Source organism: Papilio polytes, unplaced genomic scaffold, assembly GCF_000836215.1.
Source record: "Papilio polytes unplaced genomic scaffold, Ppol_1.0 DF821289.1, whole genome shotgun sequence".
Taxonomy (NCBI): Eukaryota; Metazoa; Arthropoda; class Insecta; order Lepidoptera; family Papilionidae; genus Papilio; species Papilio polytes.
In genome coordinates, this window is record NW_013527915.1 from 748,887 (window position 1) to 769,216 (window position 20,330).

A 20,330-nucleotide genomic window follows, 5' to 3' on the forward strand; every position below is an offset into this window, starting at 1 on the left:
ACACTTACAATAAGGTAGGTTTACTATTTTCAAGGAATTATTTCGTTACTTTTTAGTGTACTGTTTTTTTTTTTGAGAATATTTTGTTTTTAGTTTATTTTGTTTTGTTTTTAGTGCATTTTGTTTTGTTTTTCGTGTATTTTGTTTGGAAGTCGGTTTTGTTGTTTTATTGACATCATTATGAAAATGTAAATCTAGAGCGATGCGAAAATTGTGATTCTTGTATTTTATGAAGAAATATGTCAGATTTGTTGACTCGTTCAATGGCGCACTCTAAATAAGTGTTTACATAAAAGCTTTATTCCAGAGATTTAGCCAATTTATCTGGAGATAAGTAAACAAACTCAAGTAAGCGTAGAAAAAAACTGATTTATCTATAACAATGAAAGGTAAATCATGAGTATTTCTTAAACATTTGTTTCCTACAATTTATTTGGGTAAAACGCGTACTGTGTGAGAATTCGAATTGTTTATTTCGCAATAAAGATTATTCCTAAGGTTGCAAAATGTTGTATTGCCAGTTAAAAATATTATATAGGTATTTATTTTCTATGAATGAAGAAATATTTATTAAATAAAAACCTTTGAAATGATATTATCTGGCTACGTAACCAAGTTTGTTAAACTTTACGTAGTAAAGGTACGGTGTGCAAAACATGAAGTTGTAGATTCGTTTATATAATTTAAAATTTTTGTAACTTTGTTTTAATTTTGAAGTTTATAATAACTTTGAGTATTATTGGTTTCTCTATTTAAATTTTGCGTAATCAAAAATGTCATCAGTCTCATAGAACACGTGACAAAACATTCCGAAGGTAAACGTGAATTATTTCGGATTAACCAAAGATTCTTTTCCTGTCTTATCTGTCGATAATAAGATTAATTTGTAAACACTCGAGTGTTTATAGATAATATAATTATGGTAAGTTTATCTGTACGGTTGCCGGATAAACTAATTGTGTTATCTAATTGGAATTAACTATAGAATATTTTTTGCAGGTGGATATTTCTCCTACTTAGTACAAATTACGGTAACAAAGGCAATACAGAATATATTTCTAGTTCACTGTTTTGTAGATATAAGTAAGTCTTATTACTGTAACTCTGTACTCGTTTACTTTGTATACCTGAGCAGCAATGTAACCGATTAGCAATCCATTGCTCCGTTTGTGTGGTAGACACGTGTATTTAGATATTTAATAATACTGTGATTTAGATATAGATTTTATTTTTATAGTTAGCACCGGCTAGCGGTACTAGTGTTATTTTTTAATTTAAATTATAAAAATGATGTAGTACAATATTTCCCGTATGTAAATGGTATACCGTCCCATCAAACCTGTTACTAGAGTCCCGAGAAACTTTACACCGAGCATTAGTTTAAACAGAAAGCATGCTAGATGTAAGGTACAACACCGTAACGATTCACTGAGTAATTAATATGTACCTACCATATACATTTTGATGCTATGTTTTAAGTGCAACCACTGTAATAAGATTAACTTACACGTTAGATTCACGGAGAAAATATTTTTCCCAGGGTTACGCAAGCGGTAATTGTGGTGGAGCACCTTAGTTGCCATCTTCTGAAGTTTGGTAAGTGAGGCACTCCATTTATACAGTATGCCCGACGTGATTCCGGAGAGAAATATTTTGTCGATTGTACCGCTCGCGTCCGTCGGCGTTACGCGCCGCGCGGGACATCACGCACAAATACATCTTTCCCGGGAGCCACCCGGAGCATTCCTCACGTAGACTAGCCGCTTCACACCTCAAATGTACTACATAGGAGCTTGCACTAGAACTAGATAGTAAAGCGTCTAACGGTCGATGTCACGCTATGCATGATTACATTAAGAGCACGATTTTTTATTTCAATTCTAATTGTCACTTAGTTAATATAATTGTGTATTTTAGTGTTTATTGCACCTTTTTTTACTATGTTTTTCTTGTATTACTGTGCCTGCGTATCATAATAATTGGTGTCATTTTGTTAAAGTGAAACGTCGCTAAATTTTAAAGGAAGATATGAGTGTAATCGCGGAAGATTCAGGAAGGGTTTAGCCGGTGAACCTGAGCGCGAGCCAAGTGATCCGTGTAATGGAAATTTGCGGGCTCAGGCCGCCCCCGCCCTCGCTCTCTTTTAATGCATATAGTATCTATAAGAGTGAGTACCAAATTTGCGTATATAAAGTTTCGATTCGACGTCTGGAAAAATTTCAAGAGGGAGTGAGTTTTTCTCTTCAGGAATGAATAACGTAGACGAGTCAGTCGTGTCTCTTAGGTAAATAACATGTGCTTAAATCTTGTCGGGATGTATTTGTATGCGGACGACGCGACGTACAAGGCGCACACGCCGCGCGCCACCGGACTCTCGCCCCTAATCCGATTATGTGTAACAAAATGCTACGCGCGGCCACTCGCAGCGACCGGTCGCCTCGACTTCGTGTAATGTCTATTGTTATTTATTACATTTGCTAGCTTTTGCTACATGACAGTTTGCTAGCGGGATTTCTTAACTATCGAGTCGTGACGGGATTTAGTTTGATCTTTTTCATGTACCCAATAATGAGTATATTTTCAAAATGTGTAAATAGGCATAGGCAGGAGCGTGTTCGCTTAATTAAAAAGTGATGGGCACACTCGTAGTAAACTTTTTAGTTATTCAAAAAGTTGGAAAAAACTCTAAAACGTATTTATGATGTAGGGCTCTCTCTAGGGATATTTAATATGTATGGTTTGAACTTGGTGAATGTAATATTTATTTGTAAATAAAAACGAGGATAGTGTTCATTTTCCACGTGATATATTCCTAAAAATCACGAATAATACTTAACCAATAAAATTTTCATGTAAACGAAGAGGATAAAACAACATAAAAGCTCATAAAACTAACATCGACTCGAGCGTATAATTCTTTAAAAATATATTTACCCTAAACAAGTTGTAAGAGCGCAAAGTCACAAATTGAATCGGGAATCACCTTTCGAGTCTAAGCCGGCTGAAAAAACAAAAACGTTTGAATGTCGGGGACTTATTTCGCGTGTAATCCGATTACCTGACAAAATGTCGTCACTTCTGTGACCTTCTTAATCTCTAACATTAAATTTAATCGTACAATTTGTACCTTAGTACGTCATATTTTATTAACCTTTTCACAAGACATTAGGAATACTTCAATTTATAATGCTTGTTATATGACAAGTGCGAATAAATTATTTTGATGAGGCATCTAGAGTAGTGCGTTGAGATGCCAGGCCAATGTAGATCCTTTGAGTTAAAGGCATTATTTTTGGCATTCATGATAGATCTCGTTGCTTCTAACGGCCCTAGGGATTAGCTCGCGTGTTAATAATATAGTTTTCCTTTGAACGCCGTCCGATCCCACAAAGAAATATATACTCTCGTTAGACGTGCCAAAAGGGCAGTAGACGAATGCGTATTAGTTTTGGCAATAAAATATGATTAATATTCAATTTTACCTTTTAATCGCTTGAGATATCCATTAATAATAAATATAAATAACGTATAATTAATAGTGTATAATAATACAAAGTCAGTTATGAGTCAAGTGTTTTTAGCTACTTTGAATAGGTGATAAAACTATGATGAATGACGAAGATGTGATGAAAATAATTTGAGACGGGACATTGGTTTGACACTATACAAGTTAACTCCACTGACATCATCATCATCATCAGCATGATCACACATCATGGACATCACTAACTTAATAAAAATAAAAAACCAAAAGATTGTAAAATCGTAATATGAGAAACAAATTACGTTGTAAATGAAAGACTGCTACAAGCTATTACAATATGTCAGAATCAAAATTCAAAGGATGCCAACTAATACATTGCATTAGAACAAAATAAAATCTATTCTATTTCAAAGTGGACGTCGTGCCGTTGCTTTAAAAGAGTTTGCTCCGACTAAAAATAAAGAGCAGAGTCGCTGGAGCATTTTCAACTGGATTACCATGCGGTTTGGGATGGCCGGTAAAAATTAGATTGTAGCAGCTAACTCGCGTTCACGGACTCGGACTGGAGTCGGAATGGAGCCGGTAACAAGTAAATTAGCGAATATAGGGTGTACAGACATCGTTGACTTCAGCAGGAAAGCAATAGTTACCGCGAGCTCTGTACGACCACTTTAATGTGCGACAGAATTCGTTATGCGTCATAGTTAATATCAATTTGTCTTCGTTATCTAGATATGAGATGTAACTGAAACTGTTTGTGGGTGAGCTGCATCGTAATTACGAGTGGGCATCAGTAATTAAAGTTTGAACGGGAGCGCATGGCAATCGTCCGACGTGCACATTGCATCGCTTCCCTCTTGTGTTTGTTCATTGATATTTTTATTTCCATTAATCTTTCTCATACACATCGATTATTGGAAATAATAAAAGGTAAATCTATGCCATTTCCTCTCTATCTATCTTCTCTATTTTTATTTTACTAGCTGTTCCCGTACGACCTCATCCGAAATTATAAAAACTTTATTTCATTGTTTTCATTTGTCAAATTCTCAATTGTAAATGTCAAAATTACTGTTACCATAATAACTTTGCTTCCTTAATGTTGGCAGCTTGTAGTTTATGTTTATGGTTCCTTTTCCACATGAATTTTTTTCTCAAATTTGTTTACCCCCTTACTTTAATATCGTGAAAATGTATAGTCTATAGCGTGTCGTAAGTATAGGGTTTTTTTTAAAGAAAGGTTATTCAAAAATATGCTGCAATCGCTGGCATCCTACGCTACAAAGTAGTGTGTGTTTTTTATATTGGTATAGAAGTATAGATATAGATTACGCGTTAAAATGAAGATTTGTTTTATAGAGGTGTACAAAATGTGAGAACTAGTATAACACGCTTGAGGCCACATCAATCAGCAAACCGCACACAAATAGTTCTCGCAGTCGTGTCTCTATAGCTTTGCAATCATTTGTATATGGAAAATAATAAACGATTTATTTTCTACTATCAAAACTGTGAATTTAAAGCATTTTTACTATAAAAGACCGGTGAGAAATCTACAAAATATACGAGTATAACGCAACAACTAATATTAGACTGGATTTTCCGTTATCATTTCGCGGTAAGGATGTTGATGTGAACGCAAGATGAAAATATGTTGGTACCTTTTAAAGTCGATCAGTGTCAATAGTATTTCCGAGAATCAAATCTCAAAGATGATACCGTCTGTCTGTATGCGTCACGTTCGATATTTATACGTTTTGTAGCAGAAACAAAAATATTATTAACTCTCTTCACAAACAGCCGACGAATGCCAGCGCTTATGTACACATGAGATTCCGGTCTCAAAGAATTATGAAAGAGCACAATTTCAACTTCGGTTCTTGTCATTAAAATTGCTTTTAACTTTAAACCGTCTCTTTTTACCTCATCACCAGATCAGTATGTCGCCACTGAGGGGTACGGAGCCCAAAGTTAAGGGTGACACGATCATAGTCACTCGCGCTGGCTTAATAAGATAATGGATGTAATCTTCGTAAGATATGGGTTTCTTACCACGATTGAATTGTTTTAGCCCCCGATATTTCGGCACAGTTGCATGCGCCATGTTCACGGGCTGACTGAAGTTAGGTGATAGTGTGAAAAAAAAAGTTACACGAAGCCACCACAGTTTAAACTTATATAAGATGATGGATTTCACACATATCTTTGAATTTCTTTGCAGATATGAATGTGCCTATATTCAGCCACTACTGGATCATCAGCCTTCAACTGCTCACTAGCAGATGAAGGCTGATCATGATGTATGTGCAGATTGCATCACGATGTTTTTCTTCGTCCTCATATCTATTGATCATCATCATTATTAAACTTTTAATTTCTTAAGCATCTATTTCTTCCATCTGATTTTCGAAAAACTGAAGTACAAGTCTTCTGTCGAAGACGCAGCGGTTTATATTTTTAAATTCGGTAATTTAATAGGTATCAAATCACTTAAAAGTGAGCTTGTCTACGACCTCTATTACACCACTTATCCGTTACAATCATAAAGACATAAAACACCATTCGTTGCGAAATGATCAACAATGTTTCATCATAATGCTATGCACATAGATACTATCTCGTGTTAAGACGCTCCTCTCTATTGATAAGTTGAAACATGCTCCTATCTGAATTCACGTCGTAGATAAAAATCTAGTGTTGATTCGAGCCCACGAAATTTGTGGGTAAAATAATCAGGATGTCGACGATAAGTGACGTCCTTATCGTTCAACAAACTGCTTTTTTTTCTAATCTTAACATGAGATTTTTAGTAGCAAACGTTTTTTCCATACAAAGTTCTATTTTACAAGTACTTTTGAATGTCGAATGTTTTTTTAGCGACGCAAATCGTTTGCTTTACCAGCGACTTTGCATGATCTCTTACAAAATGAAACTAAGACCTACTCAGACTTGTAATTTTTAGAGCTCAGAAGGATTATGAAGTATGAATACATTTTAAAAACATTTCTTAACATGAATGCAGGTTACTTTTAGTAAATTATTATTATTATTACATTTCCAAAGTTATTTGTTTATTATTTCTTTCGGTTCATCTTTTAATTCAGTCACTTGTTTTACAATGGATCTGTTATTTGCATTGTATTACTATTTTACCTTTTTCATGGATAAAATTTTGGTTTATAAACTGTTTTAAACCACCGCTAAATGTCACAAGTCAGTTATCCCAGTTGGATTAGTGAACTAAAACGGAAGTGCCGTTTTAGTTCAGTAGTACTCTTATTATATTAAAATGTTATAAAAATGCGTACAAAATTGGCTGCAACCTTGAAATTAAATCGTATTTTTGACACAGTAAAGAAGTTAAAAAAGTAAAGTGGACATTTGATTTATACGGCGGAACAAGATAAGCAACCACAACTTTTCTTATCAAATAACATATCTTTGAGTGGACTTGTAATATCTGTAGATAAATCTGGTCGTGTTTAAACTATTTAAAATATTAGATTGAAAATATATAAGTAAAGTGATGCTTGAGATATTTTGAAATGTTTTCCTAATCAATTTTATGTCAATAAAGTATGAATAGAAAAATACGCCAAAAACTATTTATATTTGTAGCTAATTGCTGTTGCATAGTTTTTATTTTCTGGCAAACAAGCGATCGGCCACCTGAATTTGCAGAAGCGATCGCCACACACATCCGCAATTGCAGATGCGTTGCATATTCCTGATCAACGGAGAAGGGGACGCACATAAAGAAGATTTTTCCTTTCCTATGCCTCTCCTCCGCCGTCTATTCCACTTTCCAATGTCATCTTTCCGTATAAAAATGGTGGGAAAGGATAGGGTCTAATATTAGGCATATTAGTAATAGTCAATTTATATCGTTCACTTCTGTGATTAATCAAATCAGTCGTGCAGGTGTTTACGGAGTCGATGTGATAGCTATCAAATTGTTAGCTCCAGACCAATGTAAATGGATTCTCGACTATAAACGTCAATATCCTGTTTCATTTGGACGGTGCCTCGAAATTAGCATATTACTGCATTTATAAAACGTTCAAATAAAATTTACCTTCGTAATTAAACTACTGTATTGGAAAAAGAACTCCGTTTTGTTTTGTTTTTTGTAGTTGAAATTGAATCACAGATCGATTTTTAACTCAAGTTCTCGAGTAGTCGTTCTAAGTTCGTCTTTAAAGAATTTCTTGGCTGTGCTAAGTAGTAATATATGTTTTATTTCAATGATGCTGTTTTAAAGAAAAGACCGAGACCGTGAGGGGGTCAGTGCAGCTGGTATGTATTTATTCAAATGTATATGGAGGCATGAATAAATTAGGTGCAATATCAATGCCAGATAACGGCAGTAATTGCCCTATAAAGAGGCGTAACGACGTCACTACGCCTAGAAACGCAATTACGTTAGCAAGCATGCTCTCACGGACGCAGCAATAAATGTCAGCTACCGCCTTTATTGCTTCACAAAATCCTTTAGATTTTTGGGTGCTTGTCATATAGTATGATAATAACATGTGTAGAAACATACAGAACCGTCCTTTGGATGCATGAGATGAACCTTGGGGTATCGTTTAGAACAAATCAAATTAATTAATTCTTATAAGAGGCAAAAGAGAAACTAGCACTCGCAATAAAAAAAAAACTTTTTTTAGGATCTTAATAAATTAATAGCATCAATGTAAACTTTTCAAAGGCCTAAGGAAGAATAAATTAAAAATGAAACCCTTACATCATTCTTATTAATAGTATTTTTATTTGTTAAAAATCTTAAAACGTAAGTAGGTACGTAAGAAGAGTAGAGTTAAATAAATGGCGATATTGAACTCTCGCTGGAGCGTTTCCTGAAAATAGGATATGAGATCATAAACTGTCTTCGCTTCAAAAGGATATAATTCAAAAATTTGGCTGAGCAGCCCACGCCGGGCACAAATGGAGGCACACGTAGTAATATGGTCTACAATGTACGTCGGATTTAGGGTATTTCCGATGCTCGAGGAAATATACTGGAGCCGTTCGACTTCTCGAGTTATTTCTTTGCTTTAAAACTCCGCCTTAAGATGGGGCGCCGTATTGGAAATTGTGTAATCTTAGATTATATCTTCGATAATGTCTTGCATTTATGAGCTACGCTAGTTCTTGGTTTTATTTAGAAGAAATTGTTCAAATATTTTTTAATAAAACTCCGCATTTTCATCATTAATAGTTATAACTTTGTGATACTGAGTCAACTTAGTGTGAACTAAGTGAACAGAAACAGAACATTTATAGGGAAGTCCATTTACTCGTAGGTAAAAAAGTATGATTTTCTCAAAAATACAATTACCTTCAACATTTGAATACCTCTTCGAAGGTCGTGTCATTAAAGTATGAATTATAGAATTAATATATAATTAATAATAACAATAGTATTTAAAAGATCTATGTGTCCGCATCGTAAAATAATTCCCCTCAATATACCTCGTGGAATATTTTAGAAGCATATTTCTTATTCCTCGGCTACATACCTACTTCTACTATTATGTCTAATCCGTAAAAAATAGAACAATAGAATAACAAAACATTAAAAAAAAATCCACTTCGTAATGATTATATTATAATTATCAGAGGGCTGCTGAACATCCTAATAACAATAGATGTTAAATTAAAATAACACCTATTGTTCAAATTTAATTGAATTCGTTATGACTTCCTCATCTAATATCATACATGCTACATGCAATTAAAAATGCTTGAACATTATGATAATAGAAAGTACGAATTTCAGACAATTTTAACGATATGCAATTCAGATTATAAAATTTGCTACTGCGAAGAAAAATGTCATTTCACGGACGAAAATATGTTTAATTCATGATTCATGAACGCTGTCACATCTCAAAATCAGTCAGTGTATTTCCAGCTTTAATCTCAGTTATAACGGGCCCGCCGCGAGAAGCCGGCGTCAAGTTTGTTCTGTCACCGTGAAAGCCGAACCTAGGAATCCGAAGTAGAGCACATTGAAATTTAGCAACTGTCTGTCTGTGCCGCATTACAGACTTCGCTACCGTATTTATAAATATTCGGTCGGCGATTTGAGCCGCTCGTTGAGTTATAGGTCAGGATATTTACGGCTTACTCGAAAATAAAGACAAAAATATTTACTATATTTACTAAGAGAAGTCATTTCGTAATGCGCTCGCCTGACCTTTCTTAACAAACTGAAACGATTTTTTGTTGAGATGTTAATAAATTTGTCATTATTATGAGTAGATAATATCGTGTAAAATATTACGCATTAAAGATTTTATCACTTCTTCCAATTATCAGTCTTGTATTTGCTTAACGTCACGAGGTCGGTTTATATTTAAACAAGCACAATGCGAACAGTTTAAAAACAATGCAATAGAAATGTCGCCGAGAAGAAAATAGTAAAAGAGCTGACATATGCGTTTATAAACTGTCATTAAAATCAAATTTTGGCATTGGTCCAAAATTCAGAAATATTGTTTGCCATCTTCGTTTTAAGGATAAGCGCGCGAAAAAGATCTTTGATTGTTTTGTGCAGTTGTGCATGATTTGGAATATTGTTATTATCTTAATCATACTTATCTGTTCGTAAAAAAAAACCATCTTGTTTAAACATCTGGTTAGTAAAAGTGTTTTATTTAGTTATGAAACGTAATATTTATGCGTGTGTTTGGAAATAACTTGTATTCCACTCATTCTCACTGCACCAAAATCGTTTTCTGCTCTTATCGTCTATGCTTTATGACTTATTTGATAAGACAAACATGAGAACCGCGTGTTCTAAGATTCCCATTTGGTACTAATAGACAAGAATAAAAGGTTTTTTTTAAATTAGTCAACACAATAAAGACACCATCTTTATTAGTAGTTCAGCGAAGATCTTGTATCTTGCTATTTTAAACTAATTTCTTTAATTAATTGGACATCTTGTTTTGAATCAGTTTTCTTTGATCTGCTTCTTCGCAGGTAATATGATGTATAATTATTTACTGTTTAATCTGAAGTATCTATTCTTGACGTCTTTATGACGTGACCTTAATTATCTTTGCTATTTGATCGATTTCAACTTTGACTCTTTGCAAACAAACGTAGGTATAATACTTAATATACTCGTAAAAGTTAAAAGGAATTATGATCACGGTGTTTACGCCAAGATGTATACTTAGATAGTTATTATAAGTCTATATCTCAAAAACAGGACGTATTCTTGACCTCAATCATAAACGATTGCTCTATTTAATAATTTTTCACTGTTTCATAAAAATACTATTTTATTCTTTACAATTCGCGAGATTTTAAATATGGCAGTTCCAATTAAAATATCTCAACATTTACAACGTCTAAAATTGTATTAATTGCAGCGAATAAAATAAACATTTTATGTATACTGCGTGTTTACAAGAGTTATATTTTGTGGCGACGTCAGACGTCTCAATCGGTTGCGCGGCATAGTTTACGTTCCGTTCATACGCACTCGGTTATCACGTGAATACGATTGACATAATGAATTCTTTCCTACGATGAATGGTACTTTCGTATCGGCCGCTCTAAGTCTATTGTAAATTAGAACAATGTAATTAATTTGTGGCAATCTTAAGAGACAATCTAGAGAAATAATTCAGCCCAGTCTCTTGTCTCGTTTAATTGATGGAGGTCAGTAATGGAGTGAATATTTTTTTTTTCGTTTATTTATTGAGACACTTTAAATTGTTCTACTATTAATTAAACTGATATAGTAATGTAGTTTATTACGATTCCACATTACTTGGAAAAAAGTATTTGGATTGATTTGTTTTTTTTTTTCACGCTTTTTATTCGTGTCTGGATAACAAATTGAATCATGTTTTCATTTACAATAGTCAGAATAAATTATCGTTAAGGGTCACTCACCTCTAAATCTTGGTTGTGTATATTTGACGTACTTTTTTATTTAGAATAAAATGATATAATTAAGACTGTTGGTTTATAGCATTAAAGTAAACAAAATTGTCTCAAATTAATTTAAAATCAATGTCATATGTCATTGTTGTAAATCCATCATTTGTCTCTTGCTTCTTAGTTTTAGACTATGAATTTTTACTTATTACATGATAGTTATATAATTATACAAAAGAAATTTGAGTAGGACAAATGTTGGCAGAGCGGCAAACAATCAAAAGCTAATAGGTCTTGTGACTGCGGTGAGCGGCGAGCGGCGAGCGGCAGCGGCGAGCGTCGAGCGGGTCGGCGTCACTGTTGTCGGATACAGGCTAAAAATATACAACAACCTACATTGATTGATGTCCAGCTTCATGCATGCTTGTTTTTGACATCCCGCCGTCAAGAAAGAGGAGTGCGAAGCGACGCGTTTACAAATGTTTTTTTTTTCTAACCACTCTTTGGAACACAAGACAGCCGCAGTCACGTGAGCTAATGAAGTTTTGACGTTTCTCTTCGAACAGGAAGCCCGTCGCGCCCCAAAATAATCGTCTATCAAAACTAGTTTGGTTCCGCTGTCTGGTCTGGAATTGTATTTCGATTTTTATTACTCGAATCGACTCGCTCCATTCCACGTGTTCATTTAAAAGTGTCGAGAGCAAGTTTTATTCGATATTTTTACGCAGATGATTGAGTTAGTCTGCTTGCGCAGGAGGCTGGGACGCAATCTCCGGTGACGGCGCGGAAGGCGCTCTACCAATCTGCGCCTCCTCCTACTCCATTATCCGCCCTGCGGTGCTGCTTCTAGCTACCGACTTGTTTTCCTTTTGCAGTACATTGATTGAAACATTTTATTCCATTGTATATTTCGTATCTTTGTCCAAGAAGATGATAATGCTATCAGGGCATGTTAGTCACGAAGACCAGATGAGGTAAAGTGGTAGAATTACTGCTATAGTTATTGGAGCTTGGTGTATTATTATCCTCCCTTTCTTATGGTAGAGTAAAATGGCTTTTGTTTAGGTGTAATTTCTCAATAAAACAATTCCTTGCACTAAGCGCGAATGAAGTGCAATGTATTTGCATTTTAAATATTTTTGTAGCGTATAAAGTGAACTTGCGATCAACGTCGCGGAAATTTGGGGGACATTTTCCGATCAGAGTGGGGATCTCGTTTCCGCAGTCGCACGATAAACAAGTTATTGGTGTTAGTGAGGGTTCCGCGGGCCAGGGCGTAGCGGGGGAATGCGGGGGAGAGGAGCCCAACTCACCCGTGTAATTAATAAACGAAGCGAGCGAGAATTCGAATGGATTTGATGATTTGTGAAAGCGTTTCATACTCCTCTCAGTGAAATGATACACTGCAGCGATTTGTTGCTTATGGGACATTGAATAGAACTAAATAGTGGTACATGATATTAGTAGTATGTGAAGTTAGTCCTCGTATTATTTCTCGCCGACTTACAGACATATTATTGTCAACGAGGACGTGTCAAATGTCTCAGCGACGGCCTCGTTGCGGCCGCAATAGAATGCTATGCAGTACGTTGAAGGCGACCGGACCTGTTTGCTTATGTTTATTTTTTGTAAACCAATATACGCTTTAGCACTTTCGAATAGAGCACGTTATCGTACGCTAGAAAGTACAACTATAGATCGTCGTCAATCGATGCTTGTCCATTTGTTTCCGTTAGCACTTCGATTCCGAGCTATAACTTCTTGAAGCGGGTATTAGATGTTGGTACCTTTTAGATTGGTGATGCACGATTCTAGCGACAACGGCTTAGCGGCAGCCGACAATACAAATATAAACTGCCTACTAAAATAAACTTTACAGAACCCGCGTTATCTTTTTTACAAATATTAAATTTCTTCATACCGATCTCGGTTGGCGCGGGTGTTAAATATGTCATCACGTCGCGGCGGGTGCAGAAAACTAGCTCATGATTTGTCGTTTAGCGCCCGCCTAGCATACCGGCGGCTAAGTGCGAATTACTTTCATTTGTTAATAGTACAGTTATTTTAACAACTGACGATAATTTACACTTCATAAGTAGTCACGTTTCTAGCCTAGATCAGTGACTTTGACATGGCTACCTGTTTTATGATTTTACATATACAAGACACATAATTTTTTGTGTTTTAAATTTTAAGGGTTTAATACTTCTTACAATGTGTAACAACATAATAAAGTATTCTCATTTATTACTGTTACTTTACTCAAACCGTTGAAAATTATTTTGTAAATTCATAGCACACAGAAGCGCTTACTGCATCGCGTAAAAATTTGCAAGATTTACGGCAAGAAGGTATTGCATTTTAAGCATATAACGTTGAATATTATTCGTTAGAAACGACCCCGTATAATTCTGAATACATTTTGCATATTCCCGGAGAATGTTTTAACTTGATTCTAAATAGACTTGTTAAAATTCAATTTATCTACGATTGCACGACGCAGCTGGCCCCGTTGGCAAAAGTCTGCCCGGAAATTAGGGGATTCGGTTTCGTTTCCCGGTCCAGATAATAAGTGTAATACCTATGTAGCATGTTTAAGTGTTTGTTTAGGATTGCTCTCTCGTTATTTCGGCCCAACGCAATCCTGGTTCGGGTCCAAAACAACGTGTTTGCATAAAATACTATGTTACTTAGAATGTATTTGTTATTATATTACAGTTAGTGATATCTTATTTGCTTTACGTATACGGTGAGATATTTGTGTGTACGGAATGTGTTAAGACTAAAATTTAGAAAGACTTTGACTCGATTTGTTGCTTTTTCTGGTTTGTTACTCTTGTTTCTTAGATTTTTTTAACGGACATTACTTATTTTTTATTAAGGGATTGTTTTAATTTATAGATTTTAAATCTACAAATTATCTTAAAACTTTTTAATGATAATATTGAAGTTTAAATCTTGATGAAAAAATAATCCACAATACGTATCCAGCAATCGTATTGGGTAGCTATCGGTGACGTTGCCGTGGAGTAAATTAAAAACGTGATGAGAATATTTCCGTCCATCATGAGAATATTAATATACGTATATGAAACTGGGTCAATTTTCAAATTAAATATTGAAATTATTAAATTACGTAATCAAATATGGTCGAATATAACTCATGTAAGATGTGTTAAGGGTAATTTAGTAACCCTAAAACGTACATAGACATTTGACTACACTATTGTACAACTGTTTAGTCTCAGTGTGATTCCTATGAGCTTATATGGAGGTGCGCACTCTACTCTATTTTAAGTTGTGCAAAACAGTTGAACTGTCAGAGAAACAATCGACAATCGCACAATTGTTGTGCCATAATTTGGTCGAAGTTGTGCGCCCGCTCTTATCTTAGCATATGCTATTCGTGAAACATATGACTGATATGTGTTAGATTTTTATAATCAATCTTGTGTCCAACAGTAGACCTGCAGTGATGGATAATGGGAGAAAAGTGATACATACAACGGTTTGAACAAGGTCGTAAAATATTTAAATTATACGTAAAGAATCAACCTGCCTAACTATCAAATCATTTGGCAAAGATAAAAACATTGATTGTTTTTTCACTCTCAAGTTTTGTGTTTTATAAATATTTTTGTGTATATCTGCTAGAAGACTAACTGTCAGCTTGCAGTGACTTATTGCATATAATCCATGCGCTGGGCTCAGCAACAATGTAGCTCGGCCGGTACATTACTGCCATACACCGCCATTGTTAATATATTACCTAATAAATTGTCCTTACAATTACTCATAGAACCTCAGCCAGCTATGCCATTACCATAGGCCATGTCAATAAAAATCCGCTAGCCGAGATTGCCTAACAAATCAACTGTTAAAACAACTTACTTCAAAGAATTATTCTTTAGAACTATAGAAATACATTATTAATAATAGTCTTTGGTAATTAATGAATTCTTTATTTATTTAATAAGAAAATTAACTTTACAACTTATTTAAATATAATAGAAATAATGTACATTCCCTACCTATTAAGTGTTTGCTTAATGTTAGCGTGGACATAATTTTTTTCTCGTAATTAATGTTGAGTTGTAATTGTTTAATTATTAATACAAAATGTTTTTAGTATAAAATTACCTCATAAAATGATTAGCAAGTACATAAATAGTTATGAAAACTTAATGCTTATTCGAATACCTTTCACAATACACGGTCACTATTTTAGTCATTAAATTGTTAATATACACATTAATTTCATGAGTAATATGTAATTAGTTTACGCCCGCGACTTCGTACGCGTGGTACTAAAAACAAAACCAAGTAGCCTATGTGTTCTTCCAGACTATCCTCTACATCTATGCCAAATTTCATTAAGATCCGTTCAGCAGTTTAGGCTACAAACTCTAACAAACTTCCATCCGTCTAAACTTTCACATTTATGATATTCGTGTAATTGATAAAAGTTCCTGTAAAGTCATTTATTGCACGTACAAGGCTTACGCCAGTACTGTCTAAAACTAGTGTTGCCAGAGCATATACTTTCTATACGTCCACGATGTTGTCCACTCACGGGATTGAAGGCGGCTTTAATGAAAAATGCAAAAATCACAAGTTGGAAATACGTGCTCAAGATCAAATTCGCATATTTCAAGTGTTCGGCTCGAGCCCCACATACTGCGGCACGTCGCTTTCATTTTTTTCATTTCACGCCTGTTTTAGAGTTTGCTCTACATTTACAATGTTCATCAATATCACGTTGACATTTTAGTGGATGTCAATTTAGATCTCCTGTTCGGGATAGTTTGGATTTTGAAACTTTGAAGACGTCAACGTATACCAACGTATACCATGTAAGATGTTAAATGTTTTATTTCATTTTTAATCAAATCTAACCAACCAACGTCATCAATTTTTATTATCATACTAGCTTTCGCCTGCGACTCCGTCCACGTGGAATAAAAAAAAAAGTAGCCCATGTGTTCCAGACCAAAAGAGGACTATATCTATGGTAAATATTCATAGAGATCCGTTCAGCAGTTAAGGTTACAAACTCTCAAACATCCATCTAGACTTTCGAATTTATAACATTAATGAGATAGTATGAAAAAAGAAGTAAGGTAGATGAGAAGATTGTTATTATAAAACTCAAATTGTTTTGACTTATGTCCATACATGTGGATGAATAAATAAACTATCATTCCCATCACAGGGGGTAAAATGTCACTGTCAATCATCCTAGCTGGCATTCCAGTTGGTATAATTAAGAAATGCTAAACGTCACCACGTGCGACGCACATGTGCAAGGTAATTATCAGTTAAACTAGCGCTGCATCATTTGCTCTACAGTCAACATTTATAGCCCAATGAATACAAAGTTTGTTTTATTGGTTATAATTAAGTTATAGCACATCGGATCTAAACACGTCAAAACAATTTCATTATCTTAATTAGGTGATAATGCGTTTATAATAGTTCCTGACCTATTCGATCTTAATTCTATACTGTTGACTACCAAAAGCGATTGTTTTTTGTTTCATTTTTTTTTTTAGTAACACTAAAGTTTTTTAATCAAAAAGCCAAGATCGTGGTTACTTTGTAAATGTTTTGAGACATCTTTAAGCGAATGAAAATTTAATTAAAATCGTTCTTTAAAAGTCACAAGTTTTATTCACAGTGCATGTTCTAATTTTATTTTAATACAGGTGGCGTATTGACATATTGTCGTAAACGATCTTTCATAATCTCAATCGAGTTTCCCACCTGTTGTTGGCTGATTTCGCTGAAGGCGTTGATAAATTTTCAAGCAATCCGTCTTGCGGCGACGTATAAGTCTATCGCCTTTTCACAGATTTTTCTGCGCTCCCATCGTACTCTGAAGATGTTTGCATAAGCTAAAGACTTCCCAACAATCGATCACTGTCATAGGAATGTACCAGCGTGTATTATCATCAAGGAACGTTGACCTCTTAAGTGTGTTTCGTAGCTTACGCACACAAAAAACTACATTGTACGCACAAAACGATCTGATAACTACTACACACGTAGTCCGAACACGCGTCTTATCTTATTTGCTCCGTTGTTTAGATAGTCTGCCCCTCTTTTTAGAGGAGACGAATTTCTTTAGAGCAAACTAAATCTATTTTTAAAAGTCTATTTAATCAAAAATAAATGCTTTCAGGACTTGTCACAAAGAATAAAAAGAAAAACAGTAATTGAATAGAATTACATTTGAAAGAAATTGGTCATGTTATTAAATATCAAGAATTCATTTACATATATTCACAGCTATAATTTTGCGTATACTAGAAAGTAAGCTTTATCTTATTGTAAAATAGATAAAACTGTAGATATTATTTTTATCTATGGAAAAACTATTAAATGATGACTCCTCCGCTTCGTAGTTTTAAAATAACATCCATTGAATGCAATCTTTAAGACGGATTGCGCAAGACATTTTACACAGCATTGAATTGTTCAAAAATAGATTCAGTTCGCTCGAACTGGCTCGAAGTAATTCTCGATCGTTCGGTTCTCGTTTCTATTACAATTCAGCGAATATGGTAATGCAGTTGTAATCGACAAGCGAACAGACGGGCCAACATCTTCCGAGGCCTTTTCCGGACAAAGCTAGGCAATGGAGCATCGTAATGTAGCGTCCCGTCTAATCGTCTGCAGTTACATTCTGCAACTTCCGTGCAGTTGCTAACGTTTGAAGAAATATACAAACATTCGGCAACGCTTGTTCCTTGTAAACTCGTTCGTTTGCCAAATGTTGGTTTGTTTGTGTTGCGTTGGTTAAGACTCGACAATCGGCCGGTGGGCAATGGAGACGCAACATAAACACGCCAGACGTTGTTTACAGTCGTGGCGGCGTCTTAAGGCGCGCCTACCGTTCCTTCGCTAGATGAGAGGGCTGCGTTGAGATACAAGTGCTGTTTATTTTTCTCCGCGCTCTTTTGGAATCCCTCGTCTGCAGAGAAAATTATGCACGGTTTCTACTTAAGACAGTTTAAAAGTTCTGTCGCGAGCGACGGTGGTCTTCTAGAAAATATATTACATTGCACACACAAACATTCCATTTAGTAATATTCTACGCGAAATATTTCTTCAAGTCAAATATAATATAAACGCATATTATATTAATAGAAATAAAATATATTATGCTATCATCAATCTGTCGTATATATCGACTAGAATTGGGAGTAAAGGAGGTAATAGAAAAATTTATTACATTTAAGGAAATATTAAGGGGAAAATTTAAAACAACTAAGGTGTTATTTTAAAATCTTAAACTTCGTTAGAATAGCACAATTTAACAATTTCGTTTTTGTTAAACAATTGTGGATCGTATCATTAGCAAGTCGTTTTATACTCTGAAGCACTATTTGGCGGAGACAGCGCTAAAATCTTGAAGCTGCATTTCTCCATTAAACGCTACGAATGCGGGAAATTATTTAAGTTGCAGTAAAACTGGAATATTAATTTAATTGGTGTCTTACTGCAGACATCCTCACGTTGCTATAAAACGCATTAAAATTTAAAATTCAAATACGTGCATTTAGAATGTGCGTTTGTGGCGCCCGTTCGCTTAACAGGATATTTATGCATTTGTGGGCAGGTCAGATAATATCTTTTGTTTTTATTTTATCTATAATTTTTCCATAAAAATACTTTGAAATACAAAATTCATATATTAAAACCAAGCGGAATTGCTTAATAATATTTAAGCACTAAACGATTGTATTTATTCCTGTTCTGGACATCATCATCAACTTGCGCTTGTCCCTACGGAGGGTCGGCACAGTATGTGCTGCTCTTCCATATTTTTTTTTTTATAATACGAGTTGGCAAACGAGCAAGCGGCCACCTGAATCCACCGAAATGGAAAGCGACCGCTGCCCATTAACATCCGCTATTGTAGATGCGTTGCCTACCCTAATTGACGGAAGAGGAGACGCACATAAAGAGGACATTTCCCCTTCCTATGCATCTCCTTCACCGTCCAATCCACTTTCTCCTCCCATCCTTTCCTCTTAAGAAAAGGGTGGAAAGGAAAAGGGACTAAAATTAGGCCTCCGGCACCACACTCATCAGACGAAACGCGGAGTTGCTTCCACTTCACGCCTGTTTTCTGTGTGGTCGTGGTATTACACCGGGCGAGCCGGCCCATTCGTGCAAAGATGTTAAAGCGGGCTCTACCACTGTTAAAGTTAAAAAAATATATTAACATAAGCCGCCATATCTGAATCCAATCCCTTCCACATATCACATATCCTCTTCCACATAATTATACTTTCTTGATTCATTATTATCACTTTCTGGTTCATTATTTAATGTAGAAGATAATACGTTACATAAAAAGTCAATACTAATTAAATAGCCAGTTGCTTGAAAAAAAAAATCGTATTTATAATGTGTTTCAACTATGTGACCTTTTTAGTACGTAAAATGGAATACTAAGAGCGGTGGCGTGCAGGACCCGATAGCAGTGGGTAAAGCCCCTTTCTGACGTGCTCTCTCGCGCGGACTATCGCCTGCACTCTGCATGCCCTGCCTTCAAAGCCTGCCTTACATTATAGCCCTAACTGTGACGATGATGTAAGAATAGTATGCATGCCGCTCTAAAACTTGGTAATATTTATAGGCAACAAGCTTTCTTACTCTTTGTAGTTCGCTTTTCTTATATACGTGTTTACTTTTTATTAATTAGTAATAGAATAAAGTTGTAAATAGTATAACTGTAAAGTACACATTCTATTGCAGTCATTGCATTAATGGTTAGTTTCCTAGCTTCGTTTACCCATTCGTTAGTGTTTTGTTTCGATAAATTCTTGAAATTCGTTCCCGAACTAATGTATCTCGAGTTTCACTCCTTTGTAACGTAGTTTAACCTAACACTAATGACTCACTAGATAATGATAAAATAAAAGGAAACTTCATCAAC

At 35.0% G+C, this 20,330-nt stretch overlaps 1 long non-coding RNA gene across 1 annotated transcript in view; it reads left to right on the plus strand.

Annotated features, from left to right (window-relative positions):
- Positions 1-1,536: 1,536 nt before the first annotated feature.
- LOC106109286 overlaps positions 1,537-20,330 on the plus strand; it is a 45,308-nt gene continuing 26,514 nt past the window's right edge. The window contains exon 1 of the long non-coding RNA XR_001225998.1: positions 1,537-1,596. This is a non-coding gene — a long non-coding RNA (uncharacterized LOC106109286). The remainder of the gene's footprint in view (positions 1,597-20,330) is intronic.